Genomic DNA, 19,605 nt, shown 5'->3' with positions numbered 1-19,605 from the left:
GGGCACCTGGGTGGCTCAGTCAGTTAAGCATCTGCCTTCGGATCAGGTCATGATCCTAGGGTTCTAGAATCAAGCCCAGAGTGGGGGGCTCCCTGCTCAGCAGGGAGTCTCTTCCCCTCCCTCGACCTCTCTCTCTCTCTCTTTCAAATAAATAAATAAATAAATAATCTTTAAAAAAAGAAAGAATAAAAACAGAGGCTGAGAAAGAAGTGGCTTGTGAAAGGCCCTGCTCTGGCAAGTGGTGGGATGGCACAGAGTTCAAACCCAGTGTCATTCCCCAAGTACTAAAAGGAAGTCAGATAAGCAGAGATGAGACCCTGAGGTAAGGGCTTAGTGAAGTGAATTGTCTTCCACATTTTTGATCAAGTGCTCCTTTTAAGAATTTTTGGGGCAACCCTGGTGGCTTGGCGGTTTGGTGCCACCTTCGGCCCAGGGCGTGATCCTGGAGACCTAGGATCGAGTCCCACATCAGGCTCCCTGCATGGAGCCTGCTTCTCCCTCTGCCTGTGTCTCTGCCTCTCTTTCTCTGTATCTCTCACAAATAAATAAATAAAATCTTAAAAATAAAAAATAAAAAAATAAAGAATTTCCAGAGAGTATGTATATAAGCCACTCACAGTTGGAAGTTGACATCTTATTTGACTTTAAAAAAAATCATATATTAAAAGTAATATAATTTTTGGTGTATTATATGTGCACTTTATATATTTTTTTAAGATTTTATTTGCTTAGAGAGAGAGAGTAAGCATGAGTGGGGGGCAGGGAGCAGGAGGGTCAGAGGAAGAAGGAGAAGCAGACTCCCCACTGAGCAGGGAGCCTGTCTTGGGGCCAGATTCCAAGATCCCGGGATTATGACCTGAACCAACGGAAGATGCTTAACCGAATGAGCCACTTGGGCACCCCTGTGTGTGCACTTCAAACTCACCTTTTTAAATTTTATTTTATTATTTTAAAAAAGATTTTATTTATTCATTCATGAGACACAGAGAGCGAGGCAAAGGCATAGGCAGAGGGAGAAACAGGCTCCCTGCAGGGATCCTGATGGGGGACTTGATAACAACCTGAGCCAAAGGCAGATGCTCAACCAGTGAGCCGCCCAGTTGCCCCTAGAAGCATCTTCATCGAAACCTTGGGGCTACAGACTCAGCTCTATTGATCTAGAGAAAACAGACCCTGTGTTTCTAAAATGGCAAAGCCAGGTCTCATCATGAACTCCCTCAGCTTAACAGATTGACCATCAATCCAAAAAGATGATGCCACTTATCAATGAAAGCCATTATGCTATTATGCATCCCCATGACAACCATCCCCTTGCTGGGTTCTAGTCCTAGGAAAGACAGACAAAGCTAGAGCCTTGCCCTGAGTGAGGTCCCTGGGAAGCTCTGAGGGGTCTCCTAGCACCCACTCTCCTGAGGAATTCTGCCAAGGAGATTCATTTGGGTGAGATGTAGCTTTTCTCATAAAAGCCATCTGGAAGGAAACACAGAGGCATTTCTCATGTCAATCAAGGATTTCATATGAAAGTTAGGTAAGGGACCTCTGGGTAGCTGGGTGGTTGAGCATCTGCCTTTGGCTCTGGGTGTGATCCCAGGTCCTGGGATCGAGTCTCACATCAGACTCCCTGTAAGGAGCTTGCTTCTCTCTCTGTCTGTCTCTGCCTCTCTCTGTGTCCCTCATGCATAAATAAATAAAATCTTAAAAAAAAAAGAAAAAGAAAAGTAAGTATGAGAACTTGTTCCATTAACGCCAACCATGTCAGAATAATCCACAAAATCTTTATATCCATCACATAGAAACTTGAGGCAAAAATTGTGATTGGGAAAACAACCATGCTCAGAATAATCTGGAAAATCTTCACATTCCCAAGGTGAAGAAGACCTGAGGCAAAAACCATGTTTGGAAAACATGTGACTGTGTAGAACAGAACGCAGCAATTGTTGGAGAGGTACCAGAGAGAAGGCTTTTTCTGAAGGCAGAAGAGACTTGGTCTTGTGTAAACTGTTCCATCCCAGGGCCTGTGTTTGCTGTTTCCTCGCCTAGAAGACTGCCGGTCTTCCCAGGTCTCCCAGGATTCTGTCAATCAGCTCAAGAGTCCCTCTACAGGGATCCCTGGGTGGCTCAGCGGCTCAGCGGTTTAGCGCCTGCCTTTGGCCCAGGGCGTGATCCTGGAAACTCGGGATCGAGTCCCACGTCGGGCTCCCGGCATGGAGCCTGCTTCTCCCTCCTCCTGTGTCTCTGCCTCTCTCTCTCTCTCTCTGTGTCTATCATAAATAAATAAATAAATAAATAAATAAATAAATAAATAAATAAATAAATAAATCTTAAAAAAAAAAGAGTCCCTCTACAGACAGGGCCTCCTGTCTCCCCCCTCACCTGGAGGAGCCCCTATGCACCCTGGGTCACTGTATCACATCTTTTTTTTTTTTTTTTTATGATAGTCACAGAGAGAGAGGCAGAGACACAGGCAGAGGGAGAAGCAGGCTCCATGCACCGGGAGCCTGACGTGAGAATCGATCCTGGGTCTCCAGGATCCCGCCCTGGGCCAAAGGCAGGCTCCAAACCGCTGCACCACCCAGGGATCCCTCTGTCACATCTTTCTGTTGAAGTGACTTATACCAGTTATCAATCTCTGAAATTATCTGATTTTTTTTACTACTTATTTCTCTATTTTCTTTTTTTTTTTTTTTTAAGATTTTATTTATTTATTCATGAGAGACCGGAGAGAGGCAGAGACACAGGCAGAGGGAGAAGCAGGATCCATGCAGGAAGCCCAATAGGAGACTCGATCCCGGTAATCCAGGATCATGCGCTGAGCTGAAGGCGGACACGCTTAGCGGCTGAGCCACCCAGGTGTCCCAATTTCTCTATTTTCTTGAGATGTAATTCACACACCATAAAATTCACCCATTTAAGTGTACTATCCAGTGGTTTTTTAATATGCTTACAAAAAGTTATGCAACCATCATCATTATGTAATTCCAAAGCATTTTCATTACTCTGAGAAACTCTGTGCCCATTAGCAGTCACTCCTCCTTCCCACCCTTCCCCTAGGCCCTGGCAACCACTAATCTACTCTTTGTCTCTATGGATTTGCCTATTTTGGATATTTCATATAAATGAAATTATTTAATATGTGGCCTTTTATTTATTTTTTTAAATTTTTATTAAGTAATCTCTATGCCCAATGTAGGGCTTGAACATACAACCCAGAGGTCAAGACTCACATGCACTACTAACTGAGCCAGCCTGGTGCCCCTAATATGTGGTCTTTTATGTCTGGTTTCTTTTGCTGAGTATAATGTTTTCCAGGTTCATTCATGTTGTAGCATGTATCAGTACTGCACTCCTTTTTATGGCCAAATAATAGTCTACTGCATGGATAGACCACATCTATTTATCAATTGATATCCATCGGTTGATGGATATTTGGCTTGCTTCCACTTTGGGACTATTTGGAACAATGTTACTTTTAACATTTGTGTACAACATTTTGGTTGGACGTAGGTCTTTATTTCTCTTGGGTATATACCTAGGAGTAGAATTGCTGAGCCAGATGGTAACTCCATATTCAACTCTGAGGAATTTTTTGAAGATGTTACCAAAGTGACTGCACCATTTTACATTCCCAATAGCACTGGATAAGTGTTCCATTTTCGTCACATCTTTTCAACATTTGCTATCAACCACTTTTTTTTGAGTACAGCCATCCTAGTAGATGTAAAATGGTATCTCGTTGTGATTTTCACTTGCATTTTCCTAATGACTGAGCACCTTTTAGTGTGTTTATTGGTCATTTGTATATCTTTGGAGAAATGTTTATCAGATTATTTCCACATTTTAAAAATAGAGTAATTTGTCTTTTTTATTATTGTTTTTGAGTTAAAAGTGTGCTTCATATATTCTGGATATAAGTCCTTTAGTGGATATAATAAGATTGATAAATATTTTTCCCCATTCTGTGGATTGCTTTTTCTCTTGATAGTATCCTTCAAAATACAAAAGTTTTTTCATGTCTGTGCAGTCCAACTTGTCTATTTTTTATTTTGTTGCTGTGCTTTTGGTAATATCTAAGAAACCATTTCTTGATCTTAGTTCATGAAATTTTACCCTAAGAGTTTTATAGTTTTAGCCCTTACATTTAAGACTTTGATCCATTTTGAGTTACTTTATAGTGTGAGATAGGTATCTAATTATATTCTTTTTATTTTATTTTTTTATTTCTTTTTTTTAGGATCTTATTTATTCATTCATGAGAGACACACACACACACACAGAGAGAGAGAGAGACAGAGAAAGAGAGAGAGAGGCAGAGACACAGGCAGAGGGAGAAGCAGGCTCCATGCAGGGAGCCCGATGTGGGACTCGATCCAGGGTCTCCAGGATCACACCCTGGGCCGAAGGCAGGCACTAAACTGAGCCACCCAGGCATCCCTCTAACTGTATTCTTTTTGTTTGTTTGTTTGTTTTTGCTTTTGTTTTGTTTTGTTTTTTTTCCTCTAACTGTATTCTTTTGCAGATGGATATCCAGTTGTCCCAGCACCATTTGTTGAAAAGACTGTCTTTCCCCAATGAATGATCTTGACACCCTTGTTGAAAAACCATAGAAGCATGGGTTTATTTTTTAATTCTCAATCTGTTCCATTGACTGTAAGCCTATCTTTATACCAGTACTACACAGTCCTCATAGCCTGATTTTTTATTTTTATTTTATTTATTTATTTATTTTTTGGTCCACACTCACATCTTTCTCACTGTCTAGAATAGAAGCACCAAGAGGTCAGGACTCTTTTACTGCTATGTTCCCAGTGCCTAGAAGAGGACCTGATGTAGAGTGGCTACTCAGTAAATATCTGTGGATTGAATGAACAAATCTTTGAGTTAGTATAATGCTGTGGGGAGGAAGCCAATTGAGAGGGGAAGGTTGGGGACACCTGAGTGGCCCAGCGGTTGAGCGTCTGGCTTTGGCTTAGGGCATGATCCTGGTCCTGGGATCTAGTCCCACATCAGGCTCCCTGAGAGGAGCCTGCTTCTCCCTCTGTTTATGTCTCTGCCTTTCTCTCTGTGTCTCTCATGAATAAATAAATAAAATCTTAAAAAAAAAAGAGGAGGGAAAGTTAAAAGTACAGAACTGAGAGGTCTTCTCTCAGGTCAAGGAGGTACAGGATATGTGAATGGGTTGTGGGTGAAGGGATGGGCCCTAGAGTAGAGGAGAAATCCCTCATCTTCTGAAAACACCTAGGGAAAGGCAAAGTAGAGGGACACCTGGGTAGCTCAGTGGTTGAGTGTCTGCCTTTGGCTCAGGTGGTGATTCTGGGGTCCTGAGATTGAGTCCTGCATCAGGCTCCCTGTAGGGAGCCTGCTTCTACCTCTGCCTATGTCTCTGTCTCTCTCTCTATGTCTCTCATGAATAAATAAATGAAATCTTAAAAAAAAAAAAAAAGGCAAAGTAGAGCCTCAGGTATTTTTTAAGTGGAAAGGGAAGGAAATTGAAAGATATCCCACCCAGTGCCTCTATTTCCTTGGAGAGATAGGAAGTAAGAGGAAAGGGAAGGGCTATAGACTTGAGGAAGCTAAGGACAGCTAAGTGGCCTTGGGGCCAGAGCCCAGAGTTGGGCCTAAGCAGTGGGCATCCTCCACTCATGATTGGATCCCTTCAGGGTTCTGAGGAAGGGTGGATACCAGATGAAGGGACAAGGGTGCATGTGAGGTTATGGTGGTGGCGCCAAGTCTGGCAGAAATAGGGGAGGAGCTACATCACAGGGCCCCTGACTATAGGCAACATTTCCTGAACCCTAAGTGCCAGCCACCCGTAGATACACACAGGTTAGTGTGGCGTGCTAAGGAGAGTTTAGACGGGGCTACCTTCTGTGGGTGACTTCTCAAGGCTGGAATGACTTGTGGCAGCACATCTGGACAGCATGTTTGGAGTGGGGGCAAAGATAAGCCATGGGGGCCAGCTTGGGGGCAAAAATGAAGCCCAGCTAAATGAACCAACATGCCTGTGCTCCCCACTCTTCTTAATGATTTTATTTTATTTTAAATATTTTATTTATTTATTCATGAGAGACACACAGATAAAGGCAGAGACATAGGCAGAGGGAGAAGCAGGCTCCTCACAGGGAGCCCAGTGAGGGACTCGATCCCAGGACCTTAGTATCACAACCTGAGCCAAATGCAGACGCTCAACCATTGAGCCACCCAGGTGCCCCCAAAATGTCTTTGGTAAATGGTTTTTCTGACCTAGAAACAAATGAAGGGTCATATATTGGTCCTTGTATTTCTTATGTCTTTTATAATCTGAAATGCCCCCACATCATATTTTCCATGACATTTGGCTTCTGAGGTGACCAGGCCAGTTAACCTGGGAGTGCCCCTTATTTGCAGTTGGCTGATGCTTCCCCTTCAGGTCATTTAAGCTATTCCTTTGCCTCTGCATTTCCTGTAAAGTGGATATTAGGTCAGGGACTTGATTAGATTTGGGTTAAAGTTTTTAGCAAGAATATTTTTAAAAATATATTTTATTAATTTATTCAAGAAAGACACACAGAGAAAGGCAGAGATATAGGCAGAGCAAGAAGCAGGGTCCGTGTGGGGAACCCGACATAGGACTCGATCCCAGGACCCCGGGATCATGACCTGAGCCAAAGGCAGACGTTCAACTGAGCCACCGAGGTGCCCCTAGCAAGAATATTTTTAAGTAAAGCAGTTACTGGTATTTTGACATGTTAAGTTTGGGGGGCTCAAGGGACATCAGGGGTAGACACTCCACCCTGCCTGCAGCTGGACATACATGCAGTTTGAAGATCTGGAGGAAGAACCAGGCAAAAGAATATACTGCAAGGGTCATCTCAGAGAAGACAGGACTTGAAGGCTTTGAGGTGGAGTAGGAGAGCACAGGAAAACTGAGAAGAATCCCAGGGACTTTCCAGAGGAATCAGTGGAAAGACAGAATAATGAGATGACCACCTGAGGCCTGAAGATCAAAAAGTCCTCCCAACTTCCCCCCAAATCCTGGGACCCTCATGTAGAGAGTCAGTTTAGGTCTAGAGTTGATAACAAGCACCTTGGGGAGAATTTCAGAGGCCTTAAATGATGGGATATCTCTAAAATCAAAACTGGAAGCCAGGCTAAGATAGTCAATGGGAAAATGCAGTTGGTTTCAGGAGGTCTAATTAGTTGTATTAATGAGCCTACAGAAAAAAAAAAAAAAATCAGGACATCCTGGGTGGCTCAGCGGTTTGACACTGCCTTCGGCCTAGGGCCTGATCCTGGAGATCCAGGATCGAGTCCCACGTCGGGCTCCCTGCATGCAGCCTGCTTCTCCCTCAGCCTGTGTCTCTGCCTCTCTTTCTCTGTGTCTTTCATGAATAATTAAATAAAATCTTTTAAAAAAAATGAGAAAGGAGGACTTGGGGAACTTCAAGTTGGTGGCATCCCCAGCCCTGCCCAAGGAGAGAGCCCAGGGGCTGCCAGGGGATTTAGGACCATGATGAGCTTAGGTCTCCAGGCCCAGCAGGGACTGAAGCTAAACCATAGTAACAGTGGCCCCTGTTGCTTTCTACATTCCAGGCCTGTGGCGATGAAGATGGAAACCTCGTCACATGCTTCCCATGTGCTGACAAGAGCTCCTCATTGTGGCCTAGGAATCTTTCCAAGATGTAGTCCTGCCTGCAAGTCCAGGCTCATCGCCTATCTTGTTCCCCTCTTTCTCCACCCTTTAGCCACCCTGACCTCCTTTAGTTACTGGATGCAGAAGGCCTTGCCTGTTAGTCCCAGCTCTCTCCATAGTCCTACGTGATGGATCTCCAGTGTGCCAACTGCCTGTGCCGGTGTCTGAGAAGCATCATGCTCTGAAGACTGACCCAGAAGGCCTGATTTGAACCCCCAGTTCTGCCACTTAATAGCTACAAACCTGTCCTTGTGTATCCTCTCTATAAAGTGGGATTGTTGAGAGTTAATATGAGCTTTAGATAGTGCCTGATACCTGGAGAGTTTTGCAATGGTTATAGTCCTGGTTAGTGTTCTAATGAGGCTCAAAGAGATCAAGGTCTGTGTAAGCTCACAGAGCTAGCCTTCACAGATGTTCTTCCAGTATACCCTGATGTGTTATAAATATTCCCACCTAACTGCTGAAGTTTTCTGTGCTATGAATCCCTGATTTTGTCTACTCTGTTTGACTACTACTGTTTCTATAGGTTGAATTTACCTTTGTGAGACCAAATGAAGGGATTGTGAGGTTAGAAGACTGAAAAGGCATACTGGCACATTCTTGTTGACAAGCAGTTTACATTCTAGCAATGCAATGGAATAAAAAGTAGCCTTAACACAAGGCTGTATGGAACAAGGATGGTGAGTTCCTTGAGGACAGCAATAGCAACAATCATAAAAAATATAACCAGGGAGCCTAGGTGACTCAGTCAGTTAAACGGCTGACTTTGGCTTAGGTCATGACCTCAGGGTCCTGGGATGGAGCCCCCCAGTAGGCTCCACAGTCAATGGGGAGTTTGCTTCTCCCTTTTCCTCTGTCCCTCCGCTTGCTCGTGCGCAATTTCTCTCTCTCAAATAAGTAAATAAAATCCTCTCTCTCTCTCTCTCTCTCCCCATTGTTTTTTGGAAGCTCACCACATACCAGGCACTATGCTTTACAATCCTCACAAAAAGAATACCTAGCTACTAATAGTACCATTTTACAGCCATTTTACCTGCCATGGCTCACATGGTAAGTGAGTGACTTGAACTTGGTTCTATCTTCCTCTACATCTCCACTTTGGGGGTGCCTGGGTAGCTGAGCCAGTTACGTCGTGCCTGTGACACCTGATTTCAGATTTTGGCTCAGGTCCTGGTTTCCGGTGGTGACATCAAGCCCTGCATAGGGCTCCGGGCCGGCAGAGTTGGCTTGGGATTCTGTCTCTCCCTCTCCCCCTGCCCCCCATTCCGTTCGTGTGTGCGAGCACACGGCGTGATTGCTCCCTCGCACTCTCTCTCTCTCTCTCTCTCTCAAATAGACAAGTAAAATCTTTAAAAATAACAAATCACCTCCTTGGACCAGAGGGCCAGACATTAGAGCCCCATCACAGAGTAGAAGGAGGCTTTAGCGAAAGAGCTCGGGTTCTTTGCTTCAGCGTGGGCAGAAATGGGGCACGGTGGGGGGAGGCGGGGTACAGCCTGAGGTCCGCGCTGGCCGGAGGGCGCGCGCGGCCGAGCCCCCGGGCTCCGGGCTCCGGGCTCCACTGCGCGGGGCTCGGCTCCGGGAGCCACCCTTGGGGCCGCGTTCCTAGGAGGGCGCCTCTGATTGGCCGGCCCCGTCCGGTGCTTCCCGCGGACCAATCGGCGGCGGCCAGACCGTGGGCTCGATCCGCGCGCCGGGCGTGGAGCACAGGGAGAGGCGTCCTCGGTTGGGACCCGCGGGAAGAGGCGGCCTGTATCCGGCGCGGGCCGGCCTGCCCCACATCCAGCCAGGGACTTGGCTGGCCCCCGCATCACCAGCCTTTCCCTGGCGCTCCCAGGAGGAGACGGAAGTCCACTGTGCCGGCCCTTTTCTTGGGGTCTGGGCCCGCCCTCATGCTTCCTCTGGCCTTTGTTCATCTTGCTCCTCGGAGCTCCAGCCTTCCGGTCTTCTTGCTCCTTCCTGGCAGCCCACGGCGTAGTCTCTCTTCTCTCTCAGGAGAGCCAGGCTCTGCCTCTTCTCCCTTCTATGGCCTCTGGATTCCCTTCCTCATCTCTCCTCTTAAGTGCAGTCTATCTTCAGGTCACCAACAGCCCCACTTTGACCAAATCTGGTGGCATTTCATGACCTTTGCTGTTGCACTTCCGGAAGCATTGGACTCTGTTGACCTTCTGGAACGACAGGGTTTCCAGGGCCTCCCACTCTTGCCTGTTACCCCTCTATGCCTTTCTCTATGCATTCACACCCTGGGCATGCCTCCCAATTTTCCTGTCCAGCAAATGCAGCCCCACTTTGCTGATCATTTACCCAGTTTCCCAGAGGGACTTCATCTACTCCTCACTGGCGTTCCCTAAATGCTAGCCATGTCTGAGGTTTGATCTCTAGATTTGTCTGAGAGCTCCAAAGTCATTACCTGAATGTCTTGGGTACCTTGGGCTTAAGGTAGGTCATTCACTCAATATTTATTAACGTGCTTATTTATAATATAAATATATAAATATCTTTTCATTTGTTGCCGTGTGCCGAAAGCTGTCTCCTGTGACCAGCCCACTGTAGATGCCTCATTACTGTGTGCTGAGCTCTTGGAATGAATGCCTGGCATAGTGCCTGGCATAGATGAGGTGCTTCACAGTTGCCTCATCCCTCATCCTGGTTCCTCTCTATCCCAGGGATGGAAACAGTCCCATCCCCTCACCTCTAGTGCAAAAGCTACACAAGAGAGCTAAACTTCAGAAAGAGAGAAAGCCAAAGTGAAAGTCCTTGTCCTGTCTATTATTTCACTCCCACGATAGTCTAATCTGTAGGCCCAGCAAAGGCAACACTACCTAGCAATGGGAGCAGGAGCTCTTAGAGGTTCCTAGGCCTCTAAAGAGGATTTTCATGCGACACTACTGCCACCATGTGACTAGCTGGGGAATTACATGGGGAGGTTCTCCAGCCTGGGAAGGGCTACCTCAATTCAACTTCTCTGATGTCTGAGAATGTGTTCCCTGCTGCCATTGACTTCCTCTGCTGTCCTGGCCCCCTCTGGCCTCCAAAACCAGTGCTGTCACCTGTGGAGGAGGAAGCATCCTACCCCTGGGAACTATGTGTGCCTTCTCTGACTCCCAATTCTTTTGGGGCTCCTCTGTGGCATTCAAGGTCCTTCAGAGCTGGTGCCTTTGACACCTTTTCTGTGCTTGGAACTCAAGGTAACTTAGCTCTGGACCTGCCCTGAGATGCTATCTCTGTTTCCTCCTCCCCAGCTTTGTTTGACCTTTCCCTGACTCAGGAGCCTGAACACACTTCCCCAGTGAGTATGTTAAATTCCTGGGATAGTATTAATGTGAGTAGCAACCTTTTATTGAACACACACTGTGTGCCTGGTGCTGTGCTGGGCCCCTTATTGGCATTTATTCCATATACTTTTCACAAACCCTGTCGAGCAGTTTACTATGATAACTCCAATTTTGTAGAAGAGGATGCTGAGGGACGCCTGCATGGCTCAGTGGTTGAGCATCTGCCTTCAGCTTGGAGTGTGATCCCAGAGTCCTGGGATCGAGTTCTACATCGGGCTCCCTGCATGGAGCCTGCTCCTCCCTCTGCCTATGTCTCTGCCTCTCTCTCTCTCTCTGAATAGATAAATAAAATCTAAAACAAAAAAAAGAGGATGCTGAGGCAGAGAAAGGGAAAGCCATCCACCTAAAATCATACAGCCATCAGGTGACAAAGCCCTGCCTATAACTGTTAGTCCACCTAATGTGATGGAGGAGGCAGACAGACTCTGGTTCAAATCCCATCTCTGCCACTCAGTACTGGCTTCCTAATTTTAAGAACTTGTCCTGTCCTGCTCTAAAATGGGATGACAAGGGTGCTTGGGTGGCTCAGGTAATTAAGTGGGTTAAGCGTCCGACTCTGGATTTCAGCTCAGGTCATGATCTCAGGGCTGTGAGATGGAGCCCCTAATCATGTTCCTCTCTGGCTCCTCCTTCTCCTGATCCCCCTACCCCTAAAGTAATAAAGTAAAATGGGTTAGCAGCCCCACAATACACAGCTTCTGGCTCTGAAGGGCAGGCAGCATTGGAAACATAACACCAGGAGATGTGAATTTGGAGGTAGGGGGTTGCAGCAGGCAGCCAGGGCTGGGGTGGAGCACACTGGGATAAGTAGGGGTCCTTACAGCCAATGACAGGGAGCCCCAGTTTGGAATCCAGACGGTAAGAAGTAGGGGGTTTGTGACTGTAGCCCTGCCAGCTCTGTCATTCTCTCTGGTCTCTAGCCCCCTGCCATTTCCTTGAAAGCATTGTAGGCCTTTGCACATGCTGTTTCCACTGCTTGAAAAACTCTCTGCCTCCCCTCTTTGCCTAGTTAATGTTGGGGTGCTGGAAGATCTCCTCCTGGCAGATGGGCAATTTGAGACTGAAAACCATTAGGGAGCAGGAGAGTGTTCTAGGAAGCAGAAACAATCTGTGAAAAGGGATGGAGAAAAAAAAAAAAAAGAAAGAAAAGGGATGGAGATGCAGGGGCGGGGAAGAGGGAAGGAGGGAGAGCAGAGGGAGGAGGCTGAGACTGAAACTAATAGGAATGAAGTGTACTTAAGACCAGAGCCAAGTCCTCAAATGCTTTGTTAAGAACCTGGACCCAGAGGCCCCCTGGCTGGTTCTATAGGAAGAGTATGCAACTCTTGGTCTCAGGTTTATGAGCTTGAGTCTCACCCTCATCCTTGGGTATAGAGATTACTAAAAAAAAAAAAAAAAAAAAAAAAAAAAAAAAAAAGAAAGGAAGAAAAACTTAAGCAAAGAATGGGGAACCTGGGCAGCTCAGTTGGTTAAGCATCTGCCTCCAGCTCAGGTCATGATTTCAGGGTCCTGGGATAAGAACCCCGTGACTGTTGGGTCCCTGCTCAGCGGGGAATCTGTTTCTCCCTCTGTCTTTGCCCCTCCCCCCACTCATGCTCTCTTTCTCCTAAATAAATAAAATATATATATTTTTTAAACTTAAAAAAGAGCTTGGACTCAAACCTGAGGGCAGTGGAAGGTGTTTGAATGGGGATAATTTTAGTAGTTTTGCCCACCAGCGATCCCTCTGGGTACCGTGAACAGAGGCTTATCCGCATTACTCTGAAAAAGACAGCACCCAGAACTGAATGGTCCTCCAGGAATGACCTGATCACCAGCAGGGGAAGATATCTCTACACAGAATCCTCCCTAAAACCTCTGCAGGGATAGCCCAAGGGCCCCAGCCTGCACTCCACAGAATCAAGTAGGATGCTGCACTTCTTGTGGGTTCCAGGAGGTGGCACCATCACCCCAGTGTGTCCCCCTCCGCTCTGCATCCAGTGCTGGAAACTCCTCGCAGGGCATGATTGATTCCAAGGCAGAGACCACAGAGGGAGAGGTGGATGGGGAAAGGAAAGCCAAGGGGTGAGGCTGGGGTATGCAAGGCTTGAGGATGGGGGAGTTAGGGTGGTATTGCACTCCTGCTGCTTTTTTTCAGAGTCGAGCACAGCACATTGGTCTGACTTAGATTCTCACCATTATCTGCCCTGCCCACCTCCTTACCACTCTTCTTCAGGCCCCTGAAACACTCACATGGTCTCCACCTGGTCCCCAGTTCTTGGCCTCTTTCCATCTGCAACTTCTTGGCCATCTTCCTCTCCTTCCTGCCCCCATCAGCAAATCCTTTTACTCTATGTCTTAGATCAATTTCTCCTTCTTCCCTTCCCCTGGCCACCCCCTGGTCCCAGCCTGGGGGACTGCAATGCCGTTGTGCAGGGTAGTGCTGGTCCCAGGTTAGAGAATAAGAGGGGAAGTGGACAGTCCCTCTGTGGCCTCATTATTTCTGTCCCCTTGAGAGACCATGCGTGTATTTTGGGAACGCTGTCCCAGTTACCAGCTCTGTCTCTAGACTGCAACAGTCCCCTCACCCATCTCCCCATATCTGCATCCGAAGCCCCTTGCTTCCTAATCTCTCCACTCCCCTAGGGATGAAATCCACAGCCTGCAAGGGTCTCTATACTGTGGACTCATCCGGTACCGCATTCTCCCTTACTCTGTATATGTTCTGCCCAAGTTGCCAGATGAAAATGCCTCAAATTCTCCCCACTCCTGCCTGCTTCCAGACCTTTGCAGAGACTCTTCCCTCTACATGGGATGCTTTTCTTCCTGCTAATCACAAGGCCAAGTGCTCCCCTCCTTCACCACAAATAGCACTTCCTCATGGAACCCTTCTCTGAGCTGGGTCAGGGTTAGTCATCATTGTAGATACTCAGAGCTGCAGACTACTGGCCTTCAAAGTCTGTGTTTAGTCAGCACTTCCCTGGGAGTTGGCTTAATGTCTCTCTCCACCTTTTTTTTTTTTTTTTTTTTTTTTATGATAGGCACACAGTGAGAGAGAGAGAGAGGCAGAGACATATGCAGAGGGAGAAGCAGGCTCCATGTACCGAGAGCCCGACGTGGGATTCGATCCCGGGTCTCCAGGATCGCGCCCTGGGCCAAAGGCAGGCGCTAAACCGCTGCGCCACCCAGGGATCCCGTCTCTCTCCACCTTTATATTTTACCACAGGGTGGGAGCCATCTTTATCCTAGAGTATACCCAATGAGTAAAATGGTACCTGGCCTGTAGTAGGTGCTCAATAAACACGTGTAGATTTATTGTGCATTCTGGCCCCAAAAACACATGCGTGCACACACACACAGACACACACTCAGACCTTCTTCTGTCTAGTTAGCTCCTCATTCTTCTCAACCTGCGCAACCAGGTCACTCCCTCTGGAAATACCACTGACCTTTCACCTGGGCACCTGCTGCTCCTGGGCTTCATTCCTTTGTCTGTTTTTTAATTCCCTTTGTTCCTCATTCCCTACTCTTATCACCTACCCCCTTCATGCAAATGGCTTGATGAGGCTTTAAAGCTCATTCTATATCTTACCCTTTCCCCTCGGCACTAGGTTTCTGAGGTTCCCTCCATGTGACTATGTCCAGTGGGTCCTCCACACATTTTACTGATCCATCTCCCAGTGATGGACTCCAGATTGTCTACATCCCCACCCCCAGCCTGTGTCATCATTTGTGAGGATTGAGAGTAGGGGGTGTCCATTCAGGGCAAAATTGCTAGATTAGAGGGTATGTGTTTATATAATTAGCTGAAAGCTCCCAAATGGCTCTGGGAGGACTATAGCTGCAGTTCAGAAGGGCCCTCCATATTCCTGCCAACACCTGGCACCCTCCCGCTTTCTAACTTTTGTCAGTCTAACAGGTGCAAAATGAGAGCATCTCTTGGACTCTTGCATGTTAGGATCGTCTCTCACATACTTGTTAACCACCACGTATCCTTGTCAGTCAATTACCTTGTCACATGCTCTCTGTATTTTTTTTTTTAAGATTTTATTTATTTTTTTCATGAGAGACACAGAGACAAAGAGGCAGAGACACAGGCAGAGGGAGAAGCAGACTCCATGCAGAGTGCCTGATGTGGGACTCGATTCCGGGTCTCCAGGATCACACTCTGGGCTGAGGGCAGCGCTAAACCACTGAGCCACCCGGGCTGCCCGCTCTCTGTATTTATTTGTATTTTCAGGTATGTTTTTTCTTTATTTTTTTAAGCTTTTATTTATTTATTCATAAGAGACACAGAGAGGCTGAGACATAGGCAGAGGGAGATGCAGGCTCCCTGTGGGGAGTCCGATGAGGGACTTGATCCCAGGACCCCAGGATCAGGCCCTGAACCAAAGGCAGAAGCTCAACCACTGAGCCACCCAGGCGTCCCAAGTATGTCTTTTTCTTATAGATTTACATTCCTATCTTAGTTATTGGTCCCTTGTCTCCCATGTTGTCCTCAACAATGTGTGGGGGAATGCTGATTTACAAGCAGATATCCTGAGCTGTCTTTTTTTTTTTTTCCAAGAGAGAGCACAAGACCAAGCAAATGGTGGAGGTAAGCTGAGGGAGAAGGAAAGAGAATCTTAAGTAGGCTCTATGCCTAGTGAGGAGCCCGACATGGGGCTTGATCTCACGACCCTGAGATCATGACTCTAAGATCATGACCTGAGCTGAAACCAAGAGTTGGATGCTCAACCAACTGCACCCTGTAGGTGCTACCCTCCTCCCCCTCAAACCTGTCCTTTAAGGGCAGTGACAGTCCTGAAGCCTACCTGGGTTTCCAGCTCCACATCAGGACTGGGCTCCAGGTCAGAGGATGGGTTGGGCATCCCTTTGTGGACACTGTGGGACTCATCACTGTGGTCCCCTCAGGAGGCTATGTGTACATTGCAGGGGCATTATCTCAGCTCCTAAAGCACTTGGGAGGCCTCTTTGAGATCAGCTTGTCAGTCTGGGATTTGAATTTTCAATTTGGGAAATTCATTCAACAAGTACTCATTCTATGAACATCTATGGAGCACTTACTACATAAACACCCCATTGTAGACATTTGAGATACAACTCTGGATAAGACATCCTCCTAACTTCTCAGAGCTCACTTTCTAATGAGGTAGTAGCCACTAAAGAATGAACAAATGAGATAATTACATAAGAAAACAAACAAAGAGCTAAAATATGGACTAAGAGAGAGAGGACCTTAGCCAGTGTCGTCAGGGGAGGCCACTCTTAAGATGTGACCTTCGTTCTGAGAGCTAGCCAGAAAAACCAGGGGACTAGCGTTCTAGCTATAGATCTGCAACTGCAAGGGCCCTGAGGTTGATGTGAACGTGGGGTGATGCAAAAAAGAGAAAGATGGTCACTGGGGCAAGAGGAGGGGTAACCCAATGCAGATTCTGTAAAACTTTCCAAGGGACTTGGGGAATGGGCAGGGGTCAGTTCGACCTGTGTCTAGCGGGCCTTGGATCTAGCCTGGGCTGGTATGCAAAGTAGGCAGGAGGACAGTGTGGCTGGTTAGGAGAGTACTGGGCCCTAGACACTCTGAAACTGGCTCTGGGGCAGCCTGAGGTTTGGGCCAAACAGCCTTGAAAGCTGTTTGTGCACAGAGGGGATACTTTTCTTCTCTGGTATTTTTTCTTTAGTTTTTTTTTTAAGATTTTATTTATTTATTTGACAGAGAGAGAGAGAGAGAGAGAGAGAACGCACACAAGCAGGGGAAGCAGCAGACAGAGAGAGGGAAAAGCAGGCCCCCTGTCAAGTGGGGAGCCCAATGCAGGGCTCAATCCCAGGACCCTGGAATCATGACCCAAGCTGAAGGCAGACACTTAACCTATTGAGTCATGCAGGCACCCTTTTTCTTTACTTTTTAAATAAAAGTTTTCTATTTTTAATTTTTGCAAATAAGTAATGCACGTACCAGGTACAAAAATAAAAAGAAACAAAGGTCTCTCCCTACCTCTACCTCAGCTACCTAGTTCCCCTCCCGGGAAGCAACCGTTGTGACCACTTGCCCACTGTTCCCAAGCAAATGCATCCCTACAATCTCAGGCACATATTTCACATGGATGTGAACACACTATGCACACTGCTTGTACCTCAGATTTTCCTCTCAGCAGTATAAGTTGGGGAGAACTTCCATCTGTGCACTGAAGAGTAGTGCCTTTGTGAAGTCTCTAGAGCTGTCCTGCCAATACACAGCTCTTTAAATTAACTAAAATAGGGACACCTGGGTGGCTCAGTCGGCTGAGTGTCCAACTCTTGGTTTCGGTTCAGGTTGTTGTCTCAGGGTGGGGGGATCAGCCCTGCATCCGGCTCTGAGCTCTATGCAAGATCTGCTGGAGATTCTTTCTCTCCCTCTGCCCCTCCTCTTGCTTGTGTGCATGGTCTCTCTCTCTCTGTTTTTTATTATTTTTTAAAGATTTTATTTATTTGTTCATGAAAGATACAGAGAGAGAGGCAGAGACACAGGCAGAGGGAGAAGCAGGCTCCATGCAGGGAGCCCAACGTGGGACTTGATCCTGGGTCTCTAGGATCACGCCCTGGGCCGAAAGCAGGCACTCAACCACTGAGCCACCCAGGCGTCCCTCTCTCTGTTTTTTTTTTTTTTTTTTAAGATTTTATTTACTCATGAGAGACAAAGAGAGAGGTAGAGACACAGGCAGAGGGAGAAGCAGACTCCATGCAGGGAACCTGATGTGGGACTTGATCCTCGGACCCCAGGATCACGCTCTGGGCCAAAGGCAGATGCTTAACTGCTGAGCCACTCAGGGCATGTGTCTCTCTTTCTTTCTCTCTCTCAAAATGGATAAATCTGGGGCTCCTGGGTGACTCAGTGGTTGAGCATTTGCCTTCAGCTTGGGTCATGATCCTGGGGTCCTGGGATCAAGTCCGACATCACGCCCCCGACAGGGAGCCTGCTTCTCCCTCTGCCTTGTATGTGTCTCTCCTCTCTTGGTGTCTCTCATGGATAGATAGAATCTTTAAAAAAAAAAAAAAAGGATAGGGCAGCCCAGGTGGCTCAGTGGTTTAGTGCTGCCTTCAGCCCAGGGCATGATCCTGGGGACCCAGGATCGAGTCCCACTCAGGCTCTCTGCATGGAGCCTGCTTCTCCCTCTGCCTGTGTCTCTGCCTCTCTCTCTCTGTGTCTCTCATGAATAAATAAATAAAATTTATCTAAAAAAAAAGGATAAATCCTAAAAAATTTATTAATAAATGAACTGATATAAAATAATCAGTTCCTCAGTTACAGGAGACACACTTGGCTAGTGGCTACTGTTTTGGACAGCACAGATCTAGAACACTTACATCATTGCAGAAAGTTGTCAGGCCGTGCTGCTCTAGAGAATTCCATGCTATGCATCATTTATTTATTTATTTTAAATTATTTATTTATTTATTTGAGAGAGAGAGAGAGAGAGAGCTGAGCAGAGGGGAAGGAGAAGCAGACTCCCCGCTGAGCAGGGAGCCCAATGCGGGCCTCTGTCTCAGGGCTCCAGGATCATGACCTGAGCTGAAGGCAGATGCTTAACTAAGCCACCCAGGCGCACCTCCATCATTTATTTTTAACCTGCCTTCAGTTGTTGCTTTGAAGGGGCCCAAACCCAGAGGGGCAAAAGCTTGGTTGTGTTGGTGAAGCTCTCCTCAGCATATACAGTGGGTCCCCCAGCAATAATAATAATCTTGGTCCTCTGGGATCTGAGAGCCGTTTTGTTTTAAAGATTCTAGAGCTGTGCTTCCGATATGGATCTCAACTGTCCCAGCCCTACCTGCCAACCCACCTCCCCTGGGCTTCAGTTGTTGAAGGAAAGCGCCTGTCTGGCTGGGAACCACATGGTCACCCTTACCAAGTCATTTCATTATTTGACAAGCCTTACAGTGGCCTTCTCTGGGCTGGGCCTGAGTTCCCAGAAGTGAAGCCTGAGAGGCCCCTGCCCTGAGTGGAACAGAAAGGGATAGAAATGGATCATAGTAGTTGTACACAGAGGCAGGATGCCTCGGTTGTGCTGCGAGGTCAACGTGGTCTTTCCGGAGGAAGCTATAACTGAGCTGAGTCCTGATAGGTACAGGGGTGACTTGGAGGTTCCAGAGTTGCGAGGAGCTCACAGCCATAAGGTGCAGGGCCAGTTGATGAGGTTAGTAGGGCCATGTCAGGCTGGGCCCCAAGTACCTGCATAAAACGCATAAGAACAGGAGCCTGGCACTGGGGGGAGTGCGGAAGGAGCTGGTGTTCTGGAATGTGAGCAGCCAGAGGGCTGGAAAACGTGTGGGGAAAGGCTGGGTGTGTTCAGCTGTTGGCAATTTCACGCCCCCTCCTCAGCCACTGCTTGGGGACAGGCCCCAGCCATGGGGCCCAGGTGCCGACAAAGGTCAGATTTCCATAGCAAGAGAATACAAGGAGATTTCCTCCAGAGGCAGGCCCTCGCGCCTCCTCAGAGAGAGGTGCAGCTGCCAAATGAACGCAGACTCTGGGATTAGGCTAAATCCTACAGCAGGTGGAGGGGTGGGAGGAAAGACTTGTGGTCAGGGAGCCTGAGTGTGGGAAGGGGCGGGCGTGGCAGGCCCAGGGTGCACACCTGAGTGTGT

Source organism: Nyctereutes procyonoides, unplaced genomic scaffold (genome assembly GCF_905146905.1).
Source record: "Nyctereutes procyonoides isolate TBG_1078 unplaced genomic scaffold, NYPRO_anot_genome, whole genome shotgun sequence".
Classification (NCBI taxonomy): domain Eukaryota; kingdom Metazoa; phylum Chordata; class Mammalia; order Carnivora; family Canidae; genus Nyctereutes; species Nyctereutes procyonoides.
This window is presented reverse-complemented; position numbering follows the sequence as displayed.